Source organism: Sprattus sprattus (assembly GCF_963457725.1).
Source record: "Sprattus sprattus genome assembly, chromosome: 7".
NCBI lineage: Eukaryota > Metazoa > Chordata > Actinopteri > Clupeiformes > Clupeidae > Sprattus > Sprattus sprattus.
Genome location: NC_137926.1, coordinates 18,192,706 through 18,204,618, shown reverse-complemented (window position 1 = coordinate 18,204,618; position 11,913 = coordinate 18,192,706).

Sequence of the window (11,913 nt, the reverse complement as noted above, 5' to 3'; positions counted from 1 at the left end):
TCATAGATGGGAACACAAGCACCGTCTCTCTCTCCTATACACACACACACAAAAACACTAAGACAAACAGAAACATATCAAAACACTGACGTACACAGTATTAATGTTAGAAAAGATATTTCTCCATGCCTTGATCTTTAGCTGTAAAGATGTCCTTGCATGTAGACACACATACACACACACACACACACACACACACTACATTCATTCAACATCTACAAAGTGTATCTCCCTTAGCATCGACCATGGTTGTCTAAATTACGTTCATCACCTTGCAATTGCCAGTCTCTCTCTCTCTTCCTCTCTCTCTCTCTCCATCTCTCTCTCTCCCTCGCTCTCTCTCTCTCTCTCTCTCTCTCTCTCTCCATCTCTCTCTCTCCCTCGCTCTCTCTCTCTCTCTCTCTCTCTCTTATTTACCATTGCTTATTTCATTTCCTCTTCATTGACTGTCCTTGTCTGTTCATTCAGTCACCCAACATCTCCTTTCTGCCTTCCACCTCTCAGTCCACCACCTCTTTACAGAGGTCCCCGCCTCTCCAGAAGTCTCCAACCCCGGGTCAGAGACCCCCCTCCGCCCAGGCCCGAGCACCTTCCGCCCGCTCCACTCACTCGGGCGGGCCTCATAGGCCAGGCTCGGCCCTGCGGCACTCCACCCACTCTATCCAGAGGAGCGGGTCGGCCATGCAGAGGCCCAGGTCAGGCATGCACCGATCCGGCTCGACCCCGCGGTCCGCTGCATCCCTACAGAGGTCCACTCCGAGTGTTCAGAGAGCCGTTCAGGCCCAGCCCAGCCCCTCCATCCCCAGACCGCGGCCACTGCAGCAGAGGCCCGGTTCTGCGTTAGAGAGGTTCGACTCAGGTGTTCCGAGACCTGGTTCTGCCACGCAGAGATCCACCTCTTCTTCGCAGAGGTCCACATTCTCTCTCCAGCGGCCTTTGCCCCCCATCCCCAAGATGCTGACGCCCATACCCAGCAAAGATGTGGCCTCAAGCAACGAAGAGGAGGAGGATGAGGAAGAGGAGGAGGGAGAAGAAGAAGAAGAAGAAGAAGGAGAAGAAGAAGAAGAAGAGGAGGAGGAGGAAGATGAGGATGAGAGGAGGAGGAGGAGGAGAGAGATGGTACAGCCAGATACTCATGTCTGGTGATAATGCCGCAGTGTGTGCCAGGCTGTTTGGGAGAAACCTTTAGTGCAATTCTTTTGTTTATAAATACTTAATAACGGATTATTAACAGTTAATAAATGCACTTCTCCTGGATCTTTCCCAAGGAGTAGTAAAGGCTTGAAAAAGCAGACTATACTTTTTATACATAGTTATATTGATAACTGGCACACACTGCCAGTGACATTGTGAGACATGAGTATCCATGTTGTAGAGCCGAGGCCAGTTAATAGTCAACATGTTTGTAAACAACTTTGTTAACAACATGTCAGAAGACCATTCTTCGAAAGTTGTTTAGATGGTTTGTAATGTTGTTTATTGTGGTAATGTCCTGACACTGAGTTTGTTCACAGCTGTGCTGCGTGAGTCGGTAGTGGTTGTGTTACAGTTGCTGTTGTGTGCTGTGCAGCAGTCATGTGTTTTTGATAACACATGTAGACTGTGGTAGAGCACAACAGTTGTGTTAGCTGCATTAGCACCCTAGGCTTTAGATAGCGCTTCATTAGCCTTTGGCGGTTGTGAATGTGTGTTAGGTGGTTTTGCACGAACAGTATTCACATACAGTGTCCTGTAGATGTGACTGTTGGTTGTCCAACATTCATTCATCTCCTGCTGGTCTTCCATGCTGTGCGTTTGGACACAGAAACCCGTACCTGCAGCCTCCAAGGGCAAACCCCAAAAGAAACAAACCCAAAAAGAAAAGCAGGAAGAGGAGGAGGAGGAAGAAGAAGAAGAGGAGCTGGAAGAGGAAGAAGAAGAGGAGAGGAAAAGAAAAAAGTGAGAAAAGGCAGAGGGTTAAAAGGAAGGAGGAGAAGAGGCAGGAAGACAAAGCATAAGGTACACAGCTAGCGCTGTTAGCATGTAGCCTCCCACAGTAGCATCCCACCACTGAGGTTTCTTCCTCAACCCTTCATCAGGGCTGACTAGAACCTGGCCTTGACTAGTTTACTGAGCCCCCTGTATCCTGTCCTGTGTTTTAAGGGATGGACTGCCACATTATCTTATGCTTATGCTGTACCCATGGGTTGTTAGCATGTGTTGTTATGCTAACAGTGTTCTGGGTATAGCTAATGCTGTGTAGTCGTTTTGTGGCAAGACTAGAAGTAGATTTAATTTTAGAGTCTAGAAGTGGCACATTTTTTGCTTTAATTGTGGCAGACTAGTAGGGAAAGCACACTAGTCCATTAGTGTTCTACTACTTCAGTCCAGGCAGCTTATTCCCCTGAGGAGGGGAAGAGAGAATGAAAGGGAGAAGTTGAAGGCACGAGTCTGTAGGGACTACGTCCTTGATCTCTGCCGGGCAAACCCTTCAATGAATGGAGAGGATTTGCCTGAGCTGGGAAGAGTGCTGACTGGGTTGGCAATGGTTCCATGGCAGGGTAAAGCCGAGGAAGCCAACACAAGCCTCTGTACCAAAGCGTTACACTTCAGTTCACAAACACCATCCCTCACAGACCAAACACTATTAGTGCAGGTCATGTACCGTCTAGCTCTGCATGACTCTCCAGGTTTTAGAATAGATAGATGTATAGAATTACTCCAATGCCCACAGCGTTTTGTCATGCTGCCCACCCTTTTTGCTCTACTACGTCTGTCTCTCTCTCTCTCTCTCTCTCTCTCTCTCTCTCTCTCTCTCTCTCTCTCTCTCGTTCTCTCTCGTTCTGACAGCCTCAGGCCGTTAGAGTGCATTACAGGCGCAGTGTCTGCTCGTTTGAGCTCTGAGAGTTCACCGGCCGGCCTTTAACCTACTTCTCCTCAGCCGCCCCCCCTCCCCTCCCCTCCCCCGATCCCTTCTCTTTCTCATTCCCCCAGTCTCAGGTCACTCTGCGGGGGGTAGATGAGAGCTCCATGCTAGAGCCTCTACTCAGCCCCAGCCCCAGCCCTCCACTTATCTCCTTTTCACTTCATCTCTCCAGCCATCCAATAACCGCTCATCCGTCTGTCCTTCCTGTGTCTGTCGCTTCTCTTCCCTATCGCTCTGAGGGGAATTGGATCGCAGCCCATTGGCCCATATCAGTGTGTGTGTGAAAGTGTGTGTGTGTGGCGGTGTGCTTGTGCACTAACGTGTGTTTGTGCACCTGAGTGTGTGTAGTGTATGTGTGTATTGTGTGTGTGAATGTGTTTGTTCTCTAGTATGAGTGTGTGTCGTGTGTGTAGGTGTTTGTGCACTAGTGTGTGTGTGTGTGTGTGTGTGTCCTGCTGTGCCTTAGTGTAATGATAGCTTTGTGAAAGCCAAAGCTGACTCTAAGATTTGACTGTTGTCTGGCAGAGGAAAGTGGGAAGACGTTCTTTTCCCTCCGCATCCTATTTTCTCTCCCATGGAGCATCTCGTCTTTATCACAGTACACTCTTTCTTCTTCCTCTCTTTATATCCTCTCTTCACACCACCTCCCCCCTTACACTTTCTTCTCTCTCCCGCTTTACTCTTTCACTCTCACCTTCCCCTCTGTCTTGGTCCTTGACTGCTATATTTTGTCATCCCGCTATTTTATCCCTGCCAGACCTATAGAGTCTCTTTCCTGCTGACCCAGAGCTTCTCACTTCTAATCGCTTCTTTTGTGTCTCTCCCTCACAGTGTGACTCTCGCTAGCGCGTTTGTTTCCCATTATGTATTGTCCTAACTTCAATCTCTTTTACTCTCCCCCTCTCTCTCTCTTTCTCTTCTCTCTCTTTATTCCTCTCTCCTCCCCTGTCTCCTCTGCTGGTGCAGCTGCAGGCTCCCAGTGTTAAAGGCTTTGACTTTGCCAAGCTGCACCTGGGCCAGCCCAGTAAGGACGACCTGACGGTCATCCAGGAGCCAGCGCCCCCTCCCTCTGCCGCTGTCAGGGATACCAGCACCTCGGAAAGCGGTGACCCAGTCGGTTTCTCCTCTGCCAAGAACACCTCACGTGCCGGACGCAAGAAAGGGCGGTGAGTAGTACGATCAGCCCAGCACTGTCCTATCAAAACATCCAGCTGGTCAGCTCCAGAGTTATCCAGACAGAAAGAATGGGCAAAAAATATTGTATTAAAATACTATACTACAGTATATAGCATTCTTCAGTTATGGCTTTGCATGTGCACAGTAACGGAAGTGAAGCAGTTTTTAATTGAATGGAAACTGCTATACAGGCATACATAGATTGGCTTCACTCTTTGGAATACAGTGTGTGTGTGTGTGTGTGTGTGTGTGTGTGTGTGTGTGTGTGTGTGTGTGTGTGTGTGTGTGTGTGTGTGTGTGTGTGTGTGTGTGTGTTTGTGTGTGTGTGTGTGTGTGTGGGGGGGGTATGTGTGTGTGTGTGTGTGTGTGTGTGTGTGTGTGTGTGTGTGTGTGTGTGTGTGTGTGTGTGTGTGTGTGTGTTTGTGTGTGTGTATGATAGCTAGAAAGCATGTATTTAAACTTTTTAGTTTGGCCATTTTTGCTTGTGATGACCGTATAAAGATGAGTTTTTTTCACTGAGACATAAAAGACTATGTCGACCTTCTCTTGACTTGTACTTGAAATATACCCGCCACTAGCCCCAGGCTGCTTCAGTGCCTCCCTCTCTCTCACCCAGTGCTCTGTGGCTCTGCCTGACACGGTACCGCATATGATGTTAAATATATCTGTCATTGTTTAAAGAAAGTCAGAGTCCAACCAGTCTAAACGCCTGAAGGCCAGTCTCTGAGCCTCAGCTCAACTCCACTGCCCACTTTACTGCCCATTTTTAACCCTGTCCACACACATTGACACACACATCAATACACACACATACACACTCAACAGTCAGTGCACACTGATTCCCTATAAATGACATATCCTTGGCACATTTTCTTTTAATAACGTGTTCTTAGGGTACACATTAGGACACATACTTTTAAGACTTATACATAACAGGGGCAGAACATGGCACACACACACATACACACACTCACACACTGTTTTCCAAAGAGTGAAGCCAATCTATGTATGCCTGTATAGCAGAAAAGAGTGTTTTACTGTAAAAGGGTTTCTCATCGCGAGCTCCACAAATCAATGCTTAATGCTTTAAAGTATTATGGGATGGCCCTGGTGGTCAGAATCACCACACGGGCCAAATTATCTTGGTGATATAACCGTCATATTCTGTCTTGTGCTCCATATTTCTCCTGAGGGGAGATCCGTAGTGGCTGATAGTGTGTTAAACTCCTGGCCTGCTCCATTATATTAGACAGAATCCAGTTTGGTCGTCCATTAGACCACAGGCAGGGCAGAAAGCAGTCTCGGCACAGGGAGATTAATCACGCCTGTCAATGCAGCCACACGGCACACCAGGGCCCAGGGAAGAGTGGTAGAGAGAGAGGGAGAGAGTGAGAGTGGAAGAGAGAGGGAGAAAGAGGGGAGAGGAGCAGATTGGGAACAGAGAAAGAGTGTAGAGCTAAAGGGGTTGGTTTTTGGAGTTTGCAGCTAGATCTGTCCAGGCCAGTCAGGATTGACACACACAGATAGAGATACTGACTCAGGATTGACTTGTATTTCATAGATGTGCTGTCGGACAGCTGTCACATTGAAACTGAAAAATTGTTCCTAAGGGAGAGAGACAGGAGTGAGACAGAACAAAATTGAGATTGTGTGTATGTGCGTGTGTGTGTGCGTGTGTGTGTGGGTGTGTGTGTGTGTGTGTAGTTTGGGAACGGAAGTGGATGCCTTTCCACACGTTTCTGCTCTTTGAGAGCAGGCTGCTTAAAGTTGGATGAAGATGTAATTGCCCTGTCTGTCAAATGTGCTTTTATAGAGTGTTTCCTTCGATAAGTGGAGGATCTTCAGGGCCTCACAGGGTTTTCTCTAATGATCACAGTGATGACTTCTGCCTTTTAGAACTGTTAGCCATGATGCTGATTGGTTTGTCCACTTTGCTTGATATATAAAGCAGTTTTGTGAATAATAAATGCCTTTAAGTGCCTTAAACTGCATCAGATTTAGGTGTTCTGAAATATGTCGTTCTATTTCTCATTGACCTATTTCATGGTTCTTGAATTGACTGCCTATTTAGCTGAGTTTTAGCAGTTTGTCATGTTTTGTGTTTACTTATTTGTTTGTTTGTGCTCAGAATCTCCCCGTCGGATGGGGACTCCTTGGCCAGCGATCGCTCGAGTGAGGACTCGCCAGCAGGGCGCCTCAGGGGGCCATCCGCACCCCACGACCCCAAACAGCCACGCAAGATGGTCGCCAACGGGCTCAATGGCAAGTTCACTGAATACACACACACACACACACATACATATACACTCCGTGACCCAAACAGCCACTCAAAATGGCCTTCAATGGGCTGAACTGCAAGTTAACTGAACATACACAAACTTCAACAGACACACCATGACCAGAGACGACTAAACAAGAAGTCTTTCATGGCTTCTTGTCATTGCTGACAGAACAGTGAGCCGAAGACTGGATTACCTTTGTCTCTTCTATTCCCTCTCTCTCTCTACCACTCTGATCCCCCCTTTTTTTTCTCTTGCAGCCTGTGCTCTGATAAAAGCAGTGTGTGCCAGCGGGTCTGTGTGTGTCTGTGTGTGTGTGTGTGTGTGTATGTGTGTGTGTGTTTTTCTCAAGTGTCTGCCGTCTGGCTGACTGTGTGTCTGCTCTCTAAGGCTCGACAGGCTTTAGGACGCCAGGCCCAGAAATCACTCTTATCAGCTCTGGAATTCCTCTCCAGACTACGTCACCCTCTCCCCTCTCTCTCTCTCTCTTTCTCTCTCTCTCTCTCTCTCTCTCTCTCTCTCTCTCTCGCTTCTCTCTCTTCTCTCCTTTCCTTCCCTCTCCCTTCCTCTCTAACTCTGTCTTTGTCCCAAACTTCGCTCCTTCTCTCCCCCACCTTACTTATTTCAGTTTTATCTCTCAGGGGATTTAAGACAGGCCCTCAGATGCCTTCTCGGTTTACTGAAGGGTTCCGTGAGTCTCTGAAAGCTCCTTTTGTCAGCAGTGAGCTTTCTCTGCCCCAGGTCTGAAGGCCTGAAAAGGCCACATGAAAAGCATCAGATGGTCTGAATAGAAATCGGCCTCTGTCCCATGTAAGGTTCCTGACACAGTGACCGCAGTAGTGCTCTTATCTCTAAAGGCTGGGATGACTCCAGTGCTCCTCCTGCATCTCCACCTTGAGACCTGACACGCACACTTCATCACCCAGGGATTGCACTGGATTACTGTTGTCTGCTCTCCCTGCTCTAGCTGTTGTTCTAATCTCTCCCTCTCACTTTTTCTTTTTCTCTCTCTCTCTCTCTCTCTCTCTTTCTGGACTTGCAGGAAAGAATAAGATTGGTAAGAGTGTGTGTGTATGTAGTGTGATTTAAGTAGCAGGTTGTGTGTGCGTGTGTATGTGTGTGTGTGTGTGTGTGTGTGTGTGTGTGTGTGTGTGTGTGTGTGTGTCTTCTGATGGCTCACCGTAAAGCGCAGTAGAAGAGTGATTCAGAGTAGAGTGTTTCCTTTAGTGATGAGTCTTTCAAAAACTACAGGAAGTATCCCCTCTTTTAACCCGTCATTCCCGTTTGGAAATGCTCTGCTTTGTTAGATTATGACATACACTGAGGCAGCAGCACCAGTTTTTGAGCATCCACAACATACATTTGGCACAAATTGCTCAAATTGCATTTATTTGGTACTCACAAATACGTCTTATTTGTTCCTCCTATGCTTCTATAGTGAGTGCAAGACCTTTAAAGTCATCTGTCCATTCCTGTCCTCGCTTTTTATCAGACATAGGTGGAAGGCAGTAAGCAGAGTACTGTGCCTGCCTTTACACTGCCCCCTCATGGCAACAGAGGGGGCATGACACCTCACTCTCCCCAGTGCCTTGCAGGACTGTTAAAGCAGCCCCGATGCTCACAGGCTCATCACTGCACATCCCCCGCACTAAGCACCCCATAGAGCACACAGCAAAAATAAGGCTCAGTGCTTTCGCCCTGACACCTGCCCCTCTGTCCCGCATGTCAAGTCTCTTTCTGCTTTCTGCTGCCACGCTATAAATACTATATATATATATATATAGACAAACTATAATTCCTGCTGTTGTTCTGTGCACTTCCACTCTTACCTGGGTTATTCCTATTCCTTTCCTATTCGGCTTTTCTACGCCAGTTTTATGTCTGTTCACAATTCTTTTCCTTCTTTGTGTTTTTTCTATGTTTACTTTCTTCCTGTTCCTCTGTAACCACTCCGTGTTTTCCCAGTGTATCGTGATGCTTCTCTATCACTGTTGTTTTTAGACGCTGACGCCACACTCTCTCTACTCTACGTCTTTCACCACATTACCCACCCCTGATTTACCTACCCATGTTTATCTGGTGTTTGTCAGCCCCCATGTATGTTCAGTCGAATGTGTCTACGTCCTGTCTGTAATGCACTTCCTGTTTATCCACTTCCTATTCCTGTAGGTCCTCCGCCGATTAGGGGGCCCGGCGACCTCTCCTCGGCGTCCATCTTTGAGCACGTGGACCGCATGTCTCGCACCACCGAGGGACCCAGGCGCTTCACCAATAAGATCCAGCTGATCGCCATGCAGCCAATGCCCGCCCTTCCCGCCCACAGTCCCACAGTGATGGACCGTGCCGCTGAGAACGCCAATCTCAACAAGGAGGTGTGTGCCCCTAACAAACAACGCCTCATATCCTTTCCGAATATCTGCCTCTCACCCACTGACATAAGGCTAGTGTGACTTAACAAGGGGATTATGTGTGTGTGTGTGTGTGTGTGTGTGTGTGTGTGTGTGTGTGTGTGTGTTTAGATCCAGGTGACGTTAAGGCACAAGTCAGAGATCGAGCACCACCGCAACAAGATTCGACTACGAGCCAAGCGGAAAGGTCACTACGACTTTCCCACCATGGACGACCCGGCTGACGGGGTTGCCGACCCCAAGGAGCAGGACCGCATCTACCAGAAGGCCCAGCAGCAGATTGATAAGATTCTGGACCCCGACACACACATGCCCCTACCCTTCACTGAGCCCAAGAAAAGGTCAGGACTCAAAGATTGTGGACTCTCTCTCTATCTCATTGAATGGGGTCCTTCTAGCTTGGCCCGGTCCGTCTGTTTCTCGCTCAGCTCAGTTTTCGCTGTCCTTATCCAAATTGAGATGCCATTCTGGCCTAGTATGTTTTGACAGGTCTCCCTGGCATTTCGGGAGCCTGTTTAAGCAATGATGTTGTTGCAGGCTGTGTTGAGATGGATGAGATGGTGTTTGACACACAGAGTAGCCTAAAGGCTCATCAGTGGAAACAAGCAGAATCCAGTAGGGAAGAGACACCAACTCAGCCTGTCTGCGGTATTGCCTTACTGCTCACACTAGAAGACATCCACTTCTGACACCATATAGAGAGAGCTAGCCTGGATACCAGCCCAAACCCCGCCCACAAATTTTTTTGTCAGGGAGATTTGGTCTGGCTCTGGGTTAATTGGGAGAGAGTTTCATCGGTAGGATCAAACCGGACCAATCAAATTGGCAGGGCGGGCTTTATACGTTGATGGACAGATACCAACGCTTGAGTTGAATTAACCGGTAGATTCGAACTCCGACCAAGATGGCCGCGTCTCGGGTGCTTAGTGGGGAATATTTTATGTGAATTAAGCTATCTACACGACTTTTTAATGTCTACATTGACTCGGTTAGTTGTGCATGTGCAACACAAATGTTACAGAGTATTGTTTGTCTTAACTAAAGTTCTCTAGACCATTATTGTTATATCATTGCTAACGTGTACACAAAAAACCCATCGAAATAAACTGTAGCTTGTAGCCTTAATGCTAATTAATTAACGTGAGCAGGCATATCTCAACAGACATTGACAGCGCATTAATTTTGAAAGAGGAACAGAGAAACGCGATTAAGGCATTTGTCATTGAAAATATGTTTTTGCCGTCCTTCCTAGGGATCAGGTAAAAGTTTAATCTATCAGATGGTAATAGGCTACTACGTTGCTCTGATTGGTTCTAGGTATCCAATTCAGCGAATAGGCATTTTCTTTCCTGGTTCGTTGAAACACGCCCCATAATCACAGCCCAAAGGTCCGGTATCAGACTCATATTCTGACTAGAATCATGAGTATGACATCGTCAGGCTAAGAGAGAGCAGTCACCCCACCTCGAACCCAGGTTTAGGGGTTGCCCAACCTGCACTCTGACCACAACACCAAAGCCAGGGTCATTGAATTAATACTAGGTGGTCAGGGAAAAGTATCTATCCTGTCTATAAGTATTGTATGAAATTCATACTCAATAAAGTAAATACTCTGAACTGCAGTTTTATTTAGAATGTTAAATGATGAATTGTGTTGAACTAAATTTGTGAATCCTCAGGAGTGATTAATGTGTCTGTGTGTGTCTGTGTGTGTTAGTGGTAGGGGAAGGCGTTCTCCTAAGTCTAGGAAGAAGACAGGGCAGATGAATGGGGGTGTGTATGAAGACCGGGACCAGCTCATCACAACAGAGACGGACGGAACCTACCGGAGATACCCCGGAGTCAGCAACTTCGCTTATGTGGTGTGACACTTTCCCTCTTAGTCTCTGTCTCTTTCTCTTCTGTCTCTGGCACACTCTGACTTCAGTTCCATGTCAGTTAAGTCTTGGCATGATAGAAGTCTCTCTTAGCCCGTTTCGTCCAACAGGTTCTTGAACTGGTTCCGTTCAGGATTATTTGAACCTAAGTCCCATCTAGCGAACCAGCCCACTTTTCCACCAGCTTTGAGCAGAACCATTGTGTTCAAGGATGCGTCATCAGTGAAGGGCTTTGCACAACGCACAATCAGATTCCGAACCAATTTATTTTTGGTCGAAATACAAAGAACAGTTGAAAAAACGTCGTGCACGAACCAGAACAGAAGCCGTTCCCTGTTGGTGGAAAAGAGGTCTCTTATTGTTGATTGTTCGGTCCTAACTCATATACTTTTCTCGACTGTTCTCAACAGTATAGTTAATCTTTGTGGTATACACCTACTCCTACACACACACACACACACAAACATACACACACACACACACGCACACACCTACCCTGATTTACTGTGTCGCCAACTTGCTCCAGTAGTCTGCCTGATGAACTGAAACGGCACCAGGCCTTTAATTATTGCTACTGGGGACAGAGTCAATATCACTGATCAGAGGCAGTGTCCCGAGACAGCCCAACAAATCAGAAGCAAAGACTGGCTCTTCATTTATTTTCACATCTAGAGGTGTGTTTGTGTGTTGTTGTTCTTCTTCTTTTTAGAGGGAAATGTAAAGTCAAATATTGGCCTCCATGGTTTTCTTAGCTTTTTCAGAGCAATAGCTTGAAATGGATTGCCTTAAGTTAAAAAAGTCCTCTTGTTTTCAACTGACTAATTAACTCTGGATCTCTCTCCTCCAGTCTGACCCGGATCAGGCCCTAGAGCCCCCCTCCCCGTCCGATGACGTCTTCCTGTCCCCCAGCTCCCCTCCCCCCGGCCACGCGCCCCCTCCTCCCCCGTACCTCCCGCCCCAGCCCAGCATCGAGGAGGCGCGCCAGCAGATGCACTCGCTCCTGGACGACGCCTTTGCCCTGGTCTCGCCCACCGCCCAGACCAGCGTGCCCACGGCTGGCATCACGCTTCCCGGGGTGGGCAACGGCCACGCACACCCCCCCGCCTCCAGCCCACCCTCCCGGGGACCTCCCCGGCCCTGGGCCCCCTCCTACCCAACGCCCGGGCCCTTTTCTGGGGTGAGTTCCATGAAGAGGTGTCACCCACATTATTTGTGTTATTCACGTTAGATGCAACATACACACCCACACACTCTCAGCATACACAGAA